Consider the following 13295-nt stretch of genomic DNA (forward strand, 5'->3'; position numbering starts at 1 on the left):
CTTCTCTTAAATAATTTACTGCTCACATTTCTGCGCTAAAGTTTAAAGCCCGAACGCTGCGTGCAAAGAATATAAGGAACTAAAATCTTTTCTTTTCAAAGTCCTTGCGGACCCCCCTCTTCTCTCCCTCTCTCCCCCCACCCTCCCCACTACCGCACCCACACCACCCCAACCTCCGCGTTGTCCAACGCCCTCCAGAATGAAACACTGGCTATGCAACCACCTGTACCATTATGCACTTCACTGCATTAACGCCAGAGAACTAGGAGAACCAAGGACTCATGAAAAGACTTTGCTTGTGTCCACATGAATATTTCAATCCTTGCACACTGATTAACGCATTTCCATTCGACATTAATAGAATTACTCCAGTGCTAATGAGTCATTATTCTGGTTGCTTCCTTTCAATTGGTTTCATTAGTTTGTTGGCTTGTTTGTTAAATTTGGTAGTGTTCTGTTGAAATGTTTCCCCTTATGTACTGCCCCGGTGCTTTTAAGGGCATAATAAATCATGGTGATGACACTGTTGTTGCTTGGCACTTACCACAACTGACTCAACACTGTCTGCTTTTCATCACTTGGTTGAAGATTCATTTTCCAAACCCTTTTAACGTTTTGAAACATCCATAGATGATCGGCGACATTTGTTTTGCGATGGTAATTGTATAGACTCGTGACTATAGTGGCTCATGTAATCACACACCAAATGTTAAGTGTCGACTTGTATCGCTTGTATTCTTGCAAAATATTTTTTTGCGTTTTGCTAGAAGTCGGCATGACGTTTTATTTATTTAGTAAATATGCACGGTGATCATTGCAGGCAATCTTTATTACAACGACTATTCAGCTACAAGAAAAGCAAAGAGCAGCATGACAATTAATGACGCGAAGATGACAGACGTCGGCTACCGAATCTACCTACACTTCAACAACCAACGCCATGACAGTCAACGTTGTGACCACCGACCCGATTACAACTGATAAAATGATGACCGATTCAATGACAATAAATTGTACAAGTACCGATACGACGAAGCCGCACAGCAACCAGGATCCACTCACACGATCAAGGTACTAGTTCATCCGAACTGTTCTACTCGGCGAGAAACCATGCCCCAGCCATGAAGGGCAAAGGGAAAACACAAATGGAGACATCGTTATGACCTGAAATGCCGGCCCAGCTTACGGCGTCCCAAAAGTAAGAGCCGGCAGACATTGGCTTGACAGACAAAACTCCATGTAAGTTTTTTAATTACGAAGGTATTACTGACTCGCGTACCCTGCGGAAGCTAACTAACCGAGGGACCCAAACACGGGTGCCGCGGAACTAAATGGGAAGGCCGACACATGCATATTGCCGGAACCAGGACTCGGACGGCCCCCTAACGAACGGAGCTGTCTGCGTAAGAAGACACGAAGGCGCAACTCGGTTGGTAGCAGTTCTCCGCCTCCGCCGACGCAGCAGCGGCTTTTATTCGCGTTATGACGTGATGTCAGTCTGACGTCGCCTCGTCAATCAGTTACGAGAAGACACGTTATAGCTTGAAGTACAATGCATAGAGAAAGACAAAAAAAAACAAAAAAAAAAACACTCGCAACATGTTGCGTCATCTACAGACAACGAAAACAAACAATATTTGAAGTCAAAGAAGTATCATACCTAAGTGTTGTAGATGTTTACACTGGCTGGAGTTGAAACAGACGCACTCCATAACGTTTACACATATAATCGACGCGCTACGCTTGGTATTTGCAGCTATTGGCATACCGAAAATTATATTCGTTGACAACGCTCGAAACTTTGTTTCAAGTGAAATGGATAAGTTGGTAACAGAGGACAGCATCCAACACTACACCAACATACTGTACCATTCAGCAACTAACGGGCCAGCAGGACGAATGGTGGGTGGAGCGAACAGAGCCCTTATTAAACTCACGGAAGGGTCCAGCGTCAGATCGCGCAGTTATATTTTTTTATAAAAGCCCATTCAACCAGAAAATCTGTAATATATAAAACGGACAAGGTCAGCACAAAACCAGGTTTCGCGTTTCCAATGCTCAATCAGCCCTTATAGAGCTGGCTCTGTTCAAGAAGATAAACTGGCCAGCACATCTGGCATGTGAGTTAGATCAGCACATTCAATGCACGATTAAGCCTGGGCTTAATCACGCTCAATCTTGTTTGGAAGAGGTACAACGAGGATTGTATTCTCACTACTCTCCATAATTACGCATTCGGCAGTGATTTGTTTTGAGCTGCACGGAATCGGAGCGCCCGGTCACTGCCTTCTCGTACAGACAGAACCTGTACCCCCGGCTGTCTGTCCTTGAAACCAACTACAGGAGTCAGCTTCATCATCTTCATGAGAACAAGTTGCTCAGATTTAGACCTAGTGGTTGATGAATTAAATACAGTGAGTGCCCGCACAATGCCAGATGAGTAATCACTCAGTTAAGCAATGCAGTTGGCAGTTTTTAGCATTGGGCAAATCTTGAATTGCCACTGAATGCCATTCCACTGAAATTTGTGATAGTAAACTTGCTTAATGGTGGCGGAATCAGAGCCCTCTGGCGTGCCACCTCGTACCGGTATTATTGAGCACCTAAGTTCTGCCTGCTGCAAAATGACTACATCGCCCGGAATCTGGGTGCCTGTTCGCCCCAATTGCCTTCCATCCCATCATCTCCTCAGAAAACTCTGCTGCCTGTTACCGGCTCATGGTGCTTATCCGCTCTGCATTTGGATAAACGTGCTTGCGTTTTGCTGGCTTACCCACTGTGTGCCTGCAAAGTAGTTGGTAAGCACTGCATTTCTTCCCTCAAACGGAAAGCAAGAAGTTGCCAACAGGGGTCCCCATGCATGGCGGCATCCGACAGATAGAGAAGTTGGTGCACATTGTACGACATATGCGTAATACTGTACGATTTCGCCATCTTCATTACAAATTTTGATAGCTGTGCTCGAACTTCACAGATGCCCTGGAATGATACTTGCGATTTTAGCAGTAAGTATGTACCATAAGCCAACATTTCGAAGTGCTGAAAGTACTGCGGCGGCAGCACAGGGTTCGGAACGACATAACCGTTAAAAAGGAGGAGTGCCCTAAATTCTAAAGCCTCCCAGAAGGCGCGTTTCTCGAAACTTCTGGGTGTGCGGGTGATTTGTTTGTGTAGTAGGATGACCAGAAGAATACTGTTTCTGACCGGTAGCTTGGTCCCTACGTACCAGGGCTTGTCGTGATACTCTATGTCCAGTCACAGCTTCAGGAGCTGCGGCATCAAACCCAAGCAAATGTCGTGCTAATACTCTGGGATATACCCATCAATAGGGTTTAACCTAGGAAGTTTCATGATGAGTGAGGCACCCTTGACACCATTAGCTGGTTTTCCAGGAGATCCCTACTCTCCATTAAGTGTGCGGGCTTCTTCCGAACGCTGATCAGGAGCAGCTACGTGTACTGAGAGCCTCTCCGGTGGAAGCACCACCCACATCCAAAGTTCCCGATAAACTGCTTGCAGTTCTTCACTGCCGACCTTGCAACGGTGACTACGGAGCAGACAACAGCGAACACACGCATGTTCACATTTCTTCCATCTCTAACGCAGGGAAACCCTACCGCTATCTTGTGAAGCTCCTTTGTAAACTGCTCTAGCAGAGAACTCATATTTGGTTTTGTGTGCCCAAATCAAATCTCTGGCATTAGCATGCTTGCTTTCGGCATGAGTAGATAAAATTGAATAACTGAACATTGTATCGGCCAGATGTCATATGTGGACTTCTCAAATATTCCTATGCTATTTTTGTTCCATATAAGTGATAAGTGTTTTTTAGAAGTCCTCACACGGCCTCACATGCTATAGAATGCTAGCTATGTCAGACAGTAGAAGACTTATTCATGTTGCAGGGGAAAAATTGAGACCTGGCTGACCGAGAATTTGCTGGAGCTTTTCTTTCCATGGTATCACAAAAAACAAAAAACGAACAAGGAACTACATCTCTTTCTGCCCCCAATCCTCACATTATGAGATTTCAAGTGAAGCTCCTAAATAATTTTAGAGACTAAACAGTAATAATGTTTATCTGCCACGGCTGTGTGCGCACCAAAAGCCTTCATCAAGAGGTACTTTGATTGTGGTACCCTTCCAGGCGCAACAATGTGCAACATCCTCAGGTCTCCTGTCGGTTTATTGTCACCTTAGTGAGGTAGCACATGCGGCCACACGAGGGAAGTTAATTCAGATGTATCATCTGACTAGTCATCGTTAATTGCAGACACCTATAAAGAAACAAAATCCTTTAACAGCGCCGCAAGCATTGTCAACAGAGTGAACATATTTCATTTTTGTAATAACCGCACTGTTTAGAAACAAAAGCATGCACCTCCCTCCCCTAGAGACAATCTAGGATAACCATCACTGTGATAAACAAAAGGAGCCTAACGAATGTCAGAGGAGAGATTGTCTTCATGTGATGATATCTGCGCTGTGACAGCACGTATGATTTTTAAGGCCGAAATTCAGTGCAAATAAAATTTTTGAAAATATCGCTTTCTAGGCTTTGTTATTCGCTGCGGACATGGAGCTCTCATGCGTGTGAGGAAGATGTGTTTTCCCCCTTCCGCTAAATCACTATTTTTCAAATTGCATAGTCGTACCCTATGCAATTTGCATAGGGTACGACTATGCACGGCTGCGGGAGAAGGGCATTCAAGTGACGTGGTGCGTCTACTTTTAGCATTGCAAACAGCTGTAAACTATTAGGCATCTCTTTATATTCTTTTGGGATGCCGTTTTTATGTGACTTGCTTTATTGAGACCTAACGAAAAAACTGTTTATCAGCCCTAGAATGCTATTAGGATTATATGTCATTTGGAAAACCGGTTCGGCGTGCCGATCAGGAAGCAAAAAAGGCTCTTGTAAAGTACCCTTTAGCCGTTCACCATGTGGAATGCGTTCTATAGACCACGATCACAGTGTTTCATGAACTACCTAAATGCGAAACGTTTAATGCGCACTACCAAATAAAAAAAATATGTTTCAACACTTGACTGATTTTTTTACAAGGGCTCTATGTGTGTATTGCTGGGCGAGAGTAACGCTCTGGCTATTTTGGCGGTTTTTCACGTAGCAATGCCAGGTTTGAATTCCAAACGCGAACCTTTCATTGATTTTGTTAAGTTTCTGGAAGTATCCAGAAATACCTCGCAAGTTCCCTCAATTTTCGCGCTTGTGCATTACGTTGAATTACTTCATGGTTGGTACTCGATGTAGGCTACCTTTGCAACCAAACAGCCTGCCCTTGGCTGCAGACGCGGTCTTTCGCCTTCGATCAATCCAGCTAACAGGACACCTTCCACGCCCACGACGTATGTACCCCTGGTTTTGTTTAAAAAACACTCACGTTTCTACTGCATTAATCGTCTCTCTGACTGTCGTTGTTTACAATATGTATTTACAAAAATTTCAAAAAATGTATTCTTATTTTAGATAAATAAAACAGCTCAAGCTGTTTTCAAGCTGTCATTCACTATCATACATTTTTTCGCCTCAATCGTTTTTCTTTTTTTAGTTTTCTCTTATCGCTGCGAGCGGAATTGTGCGTGCGAGACGCAGAATTGATCACGGAGACGTAGAACCTTTTCAGAGCGTTTATGCTTAGAATCTGCAAAAAACGTTAACCATGCACGCTTCATATAATCTCTCGAAGTCTGTCCACTTGCCATGTTTTATACCTTTTTTGTCATATATTCACAGTATGTACTTCTTTCACACCCTAAGCTGACAGTTTGGTGGGGGATACTCGCTCGACGGATCAAAACAGCCACCTACTTTTCATTACCTAACACCGCTCTCCAAGTGCGAATATGATGCAGGAGCGTGATCACGTGGCAAACGATAGGCGTGTGACTGGTCCAGCGAACACGTAGCTCCCACCACGCTTCCAGTTTGCGAATGAACGTGGTAGTAGGGGATGGCAAAATCTTAATATTGCGAGTATTATCTTCTTTTTCATCTACATTTCCCCCCTCATTCGTTGCGAAATCGATCCAGAAAAGCGTAAGTTTGGCCCGCAGAAACATTTCCCGCAACTTTGCGACTCTTTTTACCAAATATTGTATCTGATCGAGGCCACCGCGTGCTTCCTTTCGAGCACCTGCATTTACCGCTCCTGAATTGCGGTGTTGGTTATGAGCGCACGGACCGTTTGCTCTTCTCCAATTTGCTTGAATCGATTTCCGGCGACTCGTAGCTGTTGGTGTTCTTTTTGTAAAGAACAGACTTCCGTCCTTACGTCGTTTTCTTGCGTGACTACACTCTATTGAGAGCACCATAAACACAATGCCCCGAAAAATGAAGCTGGAAGCATTCCTAGGACGACTAAAAATCAGACACACACAAACAAAATATCGCCGCTCTATTGCCGTGCATGTCCAATGAACTATCGTGAAAACTGTGTCTCTGCTCGCTTCTGCACGCAGTTGCTCTCCGATGTTTAAATTTAGAGGTTTACATCCCTCTACATTTAGCGGAGAATTATTTTTGTCCAACTTTTATTAGAAGATTGTGCCGCCATTACAAATGACGTCACGTAAAATTGTGACGTCAGAGTGTAACGAATCTGTAAACCCCACCTAGTTCTGCTGCGAGCATTTTGTCGCTAAATCAAATGGAAAAATATTCCGTCCGAATTGATCGGGCCACGACGCATACAGAACACACACGGGACCCGCTGCAAACATCGCCATAACGAATATCCCCATAAAAAAAAATGATAAAACTGATACCACGGTGCTTCCTGCCAGATGACCTATAGGCTCAGGGCAATGAACTGTGGTGAGAAAGTGGGGCCATCTAGCTAAAAAAATCTGCAACAATAGGAATGCCCTTTTGCCAGCCTGTTTGCTTGTGTGGCTGTTCACGCGTCCCTCTAGAGGGGTTGATTCATGCGGTTTTGGTCTTTTACTCGTAATATTGCTATCGGATGTCGCAGAAGAGCAAGCGTCGAAGCGGTGGGCACTGTTGCCTACCGTACTTTCCAAACCCCGAAAGCTTAGCAGGCGTGAAGCTCCGCAGGTTGCCGTCCGGCCGTGGGAAACACAGCTCCATCAGAGAATAATAACTTCCGTAAAACGTATAAAATAAGCATACCGTTCACCTTGCCTGACTTCAGATGAATTTATAAATATGCCATTTGACTCGATAGTTGAACTTAATGCGCTCGACGCCCGGACTTGTCTTTGGATTCGATGCGATGACTCTCTAGAGTCGGATAAGTCATTTGACATTGTCACTGCTCTGTGCTCCGTGGTCACATGTTAACTGAACGAAGTTTTGTGGACGTTTGAGCGTCACTGGAGTTAATATTTAATCCGCTTCGCCCGTTGCAGAGCGAACTGTCGTTTGTGTGGTTCTGTGTGGTTCTAACTTGTGCGGTTCTCACTTCGTCCTTGCTGCAAGAAAACAGTCTACACAAGGAATAAACAATAAAAATGTCTGTACTCTACTAGAAAATGTTAACCATTTGGCGTTTATTTGTGTTCGATGTAAAATAAAACAGTAAATTCAATAGACGAGAACGAGCATCAACTTGCGACAAGCAACTGCGTACGAAACCTTCTGAACTGCAGCCAGCTCGCACGGAAACCACATTTCTCGGACATCACAATAGTTCTCAACACTTCGGCGAAGGGACCGGAAACAAGCTGATCGACAAAATAAGGTCAGCTATTCATGCGGGAAGAGTTCACCTAAAAAAACAAAAAGGTAGGTGAGGGTGATGAAGGAGGGGTGGAAGGGTGGGAGGGCTCTTTAGTTTTGCTTTTGCAGTGGGAGGGAGCTCGACGAAGCCTTCGGTTTTGTAATTTTGAGGTGGGCGCAAACAGCGTGAAGGAAAAGTAGAAAGCTGCCTTTGCCTACATGCTTTTACTTAAATTCGGCCGCCATGTCAGGTCGTTCAATTTTGTTCTGCTAGTTCCCGTTTTGGATTGTCTCAACCTATCGAGGAAAAGACCTACTAACACTTACTTATGCGAGAACCACGGAACCTCACACGCATATAAACTGATATATTTAACATATCAGGCACGTAGCCACGGGGGGGGGGGGGGGGGGGGGGGGGGCATGACGCCCCCCCTTACCCCAATTTTCTATTTTGCTGGGACCTCCTCTCCCCCTCCCCCTCATACAGCATTTTGACATGGGCGGGCTCCCCCCCCCCCCTCCCCACAAAAAAGAAAAAAACACACACAAAATTTTGGCTACGTGCCTGTAACATGTGATACATTTTCTCAACAGTGGGTTGAGTACTACGCGAAATCACAATGCTCCGAGTTGTTTATAACGTAACCTCGCGAGGGTACGCCGGCGGCGGTGCCGGTAATAGCCGTTCCAGTTTTGCCTCATTTGGCCACGGTGGCGCTGATTATCAACCGACGATGGAACACTCTGAAAATCTGTCCAGCGCTTATATGTGGGGTTGCATCCCGAACGACTCCTCTCTACACTTAAAACGTGTATTTTGTTTCATCATTTGGAACGTCATCAAGATAAACAGATAAAAGTTCATTTCCCAATATGTTAAGACGTGACCTAGGTAGCACTCCAGATAATCACTTTACTAGACTCAAGCCTAGAAATCTTAGGTTCCCAACTTGGGCCTAATGCCGCTTTGCTTCAAGGTTTGAGAGACACAGTACTTTTCTTTGGCTTTTTTATGTTTTAATGCATTATTATTTATTAGCTATACAGACAGAAAAAAAGCTGCCTCCGTCCATCTGCGGACAAAAGAGTGGAAAGGCAAGCGCACCGCGTAGACAGGAGGAGAGTAGTGAAGGACAAAGGCGAGAGGGAATACGACGTCACGGGGCTGAAGCCAATGCATTCGCCGGAAACCGGTGAACAGAAAAAGCAGCCGCAGGACGCGGATGTTGCTGCTAAGCATTCAAGCCGGTCAACAAGACAGAGGAGCAGAAGCAGCGCCTAGCTCGGGTGGCCAAAATGCGGTGCAGAAACCGGAAAGCCTACCCGGGTCTGCAAGCAACAGAAACTGGGGCGGAGCAGGCTCGATCTGCCCACTGCGCCGGTAGATAATTATACGAAGATTCACTGGTGGACCTTTAGGGAATGCGTCGGCATGACCCTTGGTGAACCCCGCACACGTCCCGCTTTGGAAATTGTTAACACTGACCGAGTAGCGAAGCAAAAAGAGGCAGCGAAAAATAGTGGAAGGAAAAGAAAAAGAAAAATCATAACAGTCAACAAGTCAGTGTTAGCGTTTCCCAAGCGGGGACGTGTGTGGCGTTTCCCAATGGTCATGCTAACGCACTTCCTCGGGCACTTTTAATTTCTTGATCGCCATATAATTGATGAGGTGTCAGACATGAGCCAAAGATGCCACGTGGGAACGAACCGAAGAACAATCAGTGAAGCCTAAATCTGGCACTTGTTTGGCAATTTAGGCCCAACGTCTTCACATGAAAAACAAACAACCAGCAGTGAAGCCTAACTCTGCCACTTCTCTTGTGATTAAGGCCCAAAGACGTCCTAAAAGTGGAGCATGAAACCTCGATAGGTCCGCGAATACCCAATCTGTATCCTCCGCACTCTGGACATTTCGTTAGGAGAGGGGGAAGATCAATGGAAGGAGGCCATCCAATGACCGCGCTTCTGTGTACACACCCAAACTTCGTGAGAAAGGAAGGAGGAAAAAAGAGGAGAGGGAGGAGAGAACGATTGCTCGTGTGGAATCACAAAAAAAGAAAGTAAACAGGGAATCTAAGTCGCTTCGCAAAGCAATCCGACGCGAGGTGCAGATCGTTGCTTCTCGTCGCGGATGTCAGTGGGTAGGCGTGCTCCTTTCGGTGTTCTCAGTGGATTATGTTCCGGTGCTCGTCGGCTCAAGCAATGACTCATCCTTGCCGGACGTGGTCCGATGACCGCGTTCACTAGCGGTTGCGGTAGTCACGGAGCTCGCTTGCGTTCGCTAGACGGCTAAACGCAACTTCCGGTGCACGTTACTCCGGAGTTCAGGGTTCGCGCTCTCGTGCACCGAGTCCTGAGACGGTGCGCGAGGAGATCAAAAACGTGGTGTGACGTATTTCCCGATCGCTGACAAAATTCCGGCACTGACAAAGTAAAAAAAAAAATAGCGAAAGAAGTGGCGGCGTTTTGAGTTTGGGGTTCGAGGTTTTCTCGCGTTTGTTATTAAAATGTGCTCTAGGTAAGACGAATAACGCTTTCGAATTTCGTTTCCTGCTGGGACTGTTTTTTTATGTCTTGGAGTGTATTTGGTTTGTTGTGGACATTATAATAAACCACGTCAGTGTTCATCAGGCGCCGTGTTTTGATCGCCGTGGCATGGAAACTCGGCGATTCTCGACGTCAGTCCTGTCCATGATGAACAAAAACAAATTACAAACATTTTACCATTCTGACGATGACCGGGGGACAGAGAGAGGTTGGAGTTACCATACGCTTGACGTGTATTCGATGCGTGGGCTGTCTTTGTCTGATAGGAGGTGGCGCTGATATGTACGGGGCTAGCACAACCGCATACTTTGAGGTAATGGTACCTAAAAACATTCTCTGCTTTTCGGTCTGTCAGAATAATTAAGCTAATCGAGATGTCTGACTTTTTAAACACGCTGTAAGCTTCACCGTGCACCTGCTCTGCTTAGCTAAGTCGACCCAGTGTCTGGCATGGAATCACTAGGACCAAAGATTAATTTCTTTCCAGCCTATTCTTGCATGTGTGTTTTTTTGTGTCACCATGTGTGTATAAATCATATAACACTTCGGCCTACGTTTCACGTTCCAGCGTGAAGGTGTCACAGAAACTGGCTGTTCCAAAAACCGACGGAGTCGTGCTGACGTCTGCGGAAGAATAATTAATGTCCAGGGAAATAAACGACCGCCTTCGGTGGATGAGCTCGCGGTCATGCGCGTGTCAGGTTACGTAGGGAGCGCTTCGTTGAAGCGACCCCATGTTCGGTGTTTTGTTAGTTTACACAGCCCCAGATTTACGAGGCGAGCTGACGGCTCGCTGTTGGAAGGTGTTTGTCGTCAGCGCTCGAATTGCCTGGCGGGTCTGAGTGTTTCGAAGAACCCTGCTTTACTGGCAGGGGTCAGACCGAGGCGGCAACAACCTACCGTGGGAACAAAGAGAGTGCGGGAACCGCGGGGTCGCCAGGACCGGCAGTGCAAGAGAGAACTGTAAAGCGGACGGACTCATCGCGATGTCGAGGGATGCGGCGAGACCCTGTCGACGGCCCCACGCCAGGCACCGGACGAAGCTTCCAGTGACTGTGCGACCGCAAAAAGTGGGCGTGCGGGGCCAGTGAGCCGCGCCCACGGTGTGCAGAGCCACCCGCCGGAATTTTTCCACCTCGGACGGACCGCGCAGGGAGACGCCAGCACCTCTGTGCTAGATGAGACTTTTTCTTTTCACTCACCTATCCTCTTATTTTAGTTTACCATTTCGACTCTCTTAAACTTAGTATTTTTCTAGTATTGTCTAGGCAACCCCGAGCATGAAATTGTAAACCGTTATACTGTGCGTACTTGTGCTATCCGCCGTTTGGTGTCTACGTGATTTTTGCAATGTATATAGCGCCTAATTATCTACTATCCCCTGTGAAATTAAACTTCATTTATATACCCGACACACACCTCCGTCTCTCTTCATTGGTAAAACTCTCCACTAGAGCGTGGCCCTATCGCTCGATCAGCGGTCCCCTTCTTTCACATCGTCACTCGGGAGGCCTACCGCCTTCCTGTGACGGAAGGTCATGATTTGTAGTGTTTTTTGTTAGAGGAAAATAATTTACAACATTATATATATTTAATGCAAAGCATTCAGTGGTTTCCTTTAATTTAATCGAATGATGTTTCATTAGGACGTGGAAATGTAACAAACACCGTTTCATCGAAGGCCGTTTTATCAAACGTTTTGTGGTGACAGTAAGTAAAATTGAACACAAAAGTAATTTTTAAAGTTGTATCTAAAAACTCGCAGGGTTCTTGTAGAACTTGTCTTTCAAAGAGCATGTTTCGAGTGAACACTAAAAGAGATTAAAACATTATGCCGACTGCACCTTTTGCGCTTCAAAATGCGCGTGGCTATACGGAGAGATTGTATGAATCGCCCTTTTCACACTCAAAACGTTAAAAATGTAACAAAGTTTGTTTGTTTTTATGTGCAAGATAAACAAAACATATTGCATAAATCCTTTTTGCGTTTCATGGATGTTTCATGGACGTATGGGCGTTTCATGGACGTGTCATGAACGCACGCAGAATGCAAATGAGTCGCTAAACAGCTTGATCTGGCCTAGGTGTCCAAAAATACACACTTATTGCAGCGTTCACAGTGAAGACGGCTTTCTGCGACGCTATTGTGTTCTTTAACAATGGCACATCAGCAAGAAGAAGAAGTGCTTTAGATCCTTGGTGTAACACCGGGAGTGTCTTGGGACGCGACGATGAACCTGATGGACGACATCCGAATCACCAAAAGGAGACGGTCAACTTCCCTATACACCTCGTGGTATGGGGATGGGCGCGTCCTGGTCCGGATGGTGATGACCGATGACGGTGTTCGCCCAATGACAGCCCCCGGAAAGTTGATAATAAAAAAAAAAAAAAAAAAAAACCAAAAGTTGTTCGATTCCACTGAACACATTGCGACGATGGTTAGGTTTACAGTGGCCAGTGTGGCCACGTTTATTATGAAACAAAACAATTGAACTTGGAAGTGAGTTAAAGTCCCAAACTTGAACCCCATACTTTTGTCCCCAGTCTCCCAAAATCGAATCGAAGCCACTCCTCGAGAATCCTCTTGGGGATCATTCTGTGGGCTCATAAGGGCATCCTTTCCCCTCAGAGACCGACCAATCCCTTCAAATTTCACCACTCCACGTGGTACACTGTTCTCCAATGGTCGGCGAGCTGTCAGCCTGGCGCTCCAACCGGCAAATCCAAATTCTTTCCAGAGTCAATCCCTGCCTTTTTCGCAGACTGGCTGGCGCTAACAGCTAAATATTACATCGGGCGAAAAGCGACAATTTTACACTAAGCGGCGAAACCCTCTATATATAGGCACACTCGGTTAAAAGCGCAAGCAGCCCCAAGCGAGTTCTCCCCGCACCGCCTCTGGAAACCCGAGACGTTTCTTAACGACCGCGGAAGAAGGTCTCCCACCTCGGTCACGATGCCCCCCTCCCCCCCCCCCCCACGCACACACACACACACAATGCTTCCTCCAAAGCGCCAAAAAAAAAACGAAAAAAATTAAAAA

Source organism: Ixodes scapularis, unplaced genomic scaffold, assembly GCF_016920785.2.
Source record: "Ixodes scapularis isolate PalLabHiFi unplaced genomic scaffold, ASM1692078v2 PGA_scaffold11__112_contigs__length_91849675, whole genome shotgun sequence".
Classification (NCBI taxonomy): Eukaryota; Metazoa; Arthropoda; class Arachnida; order Ixodida; family Ixodidae; genus Ixodes; species Ixodes scapularis.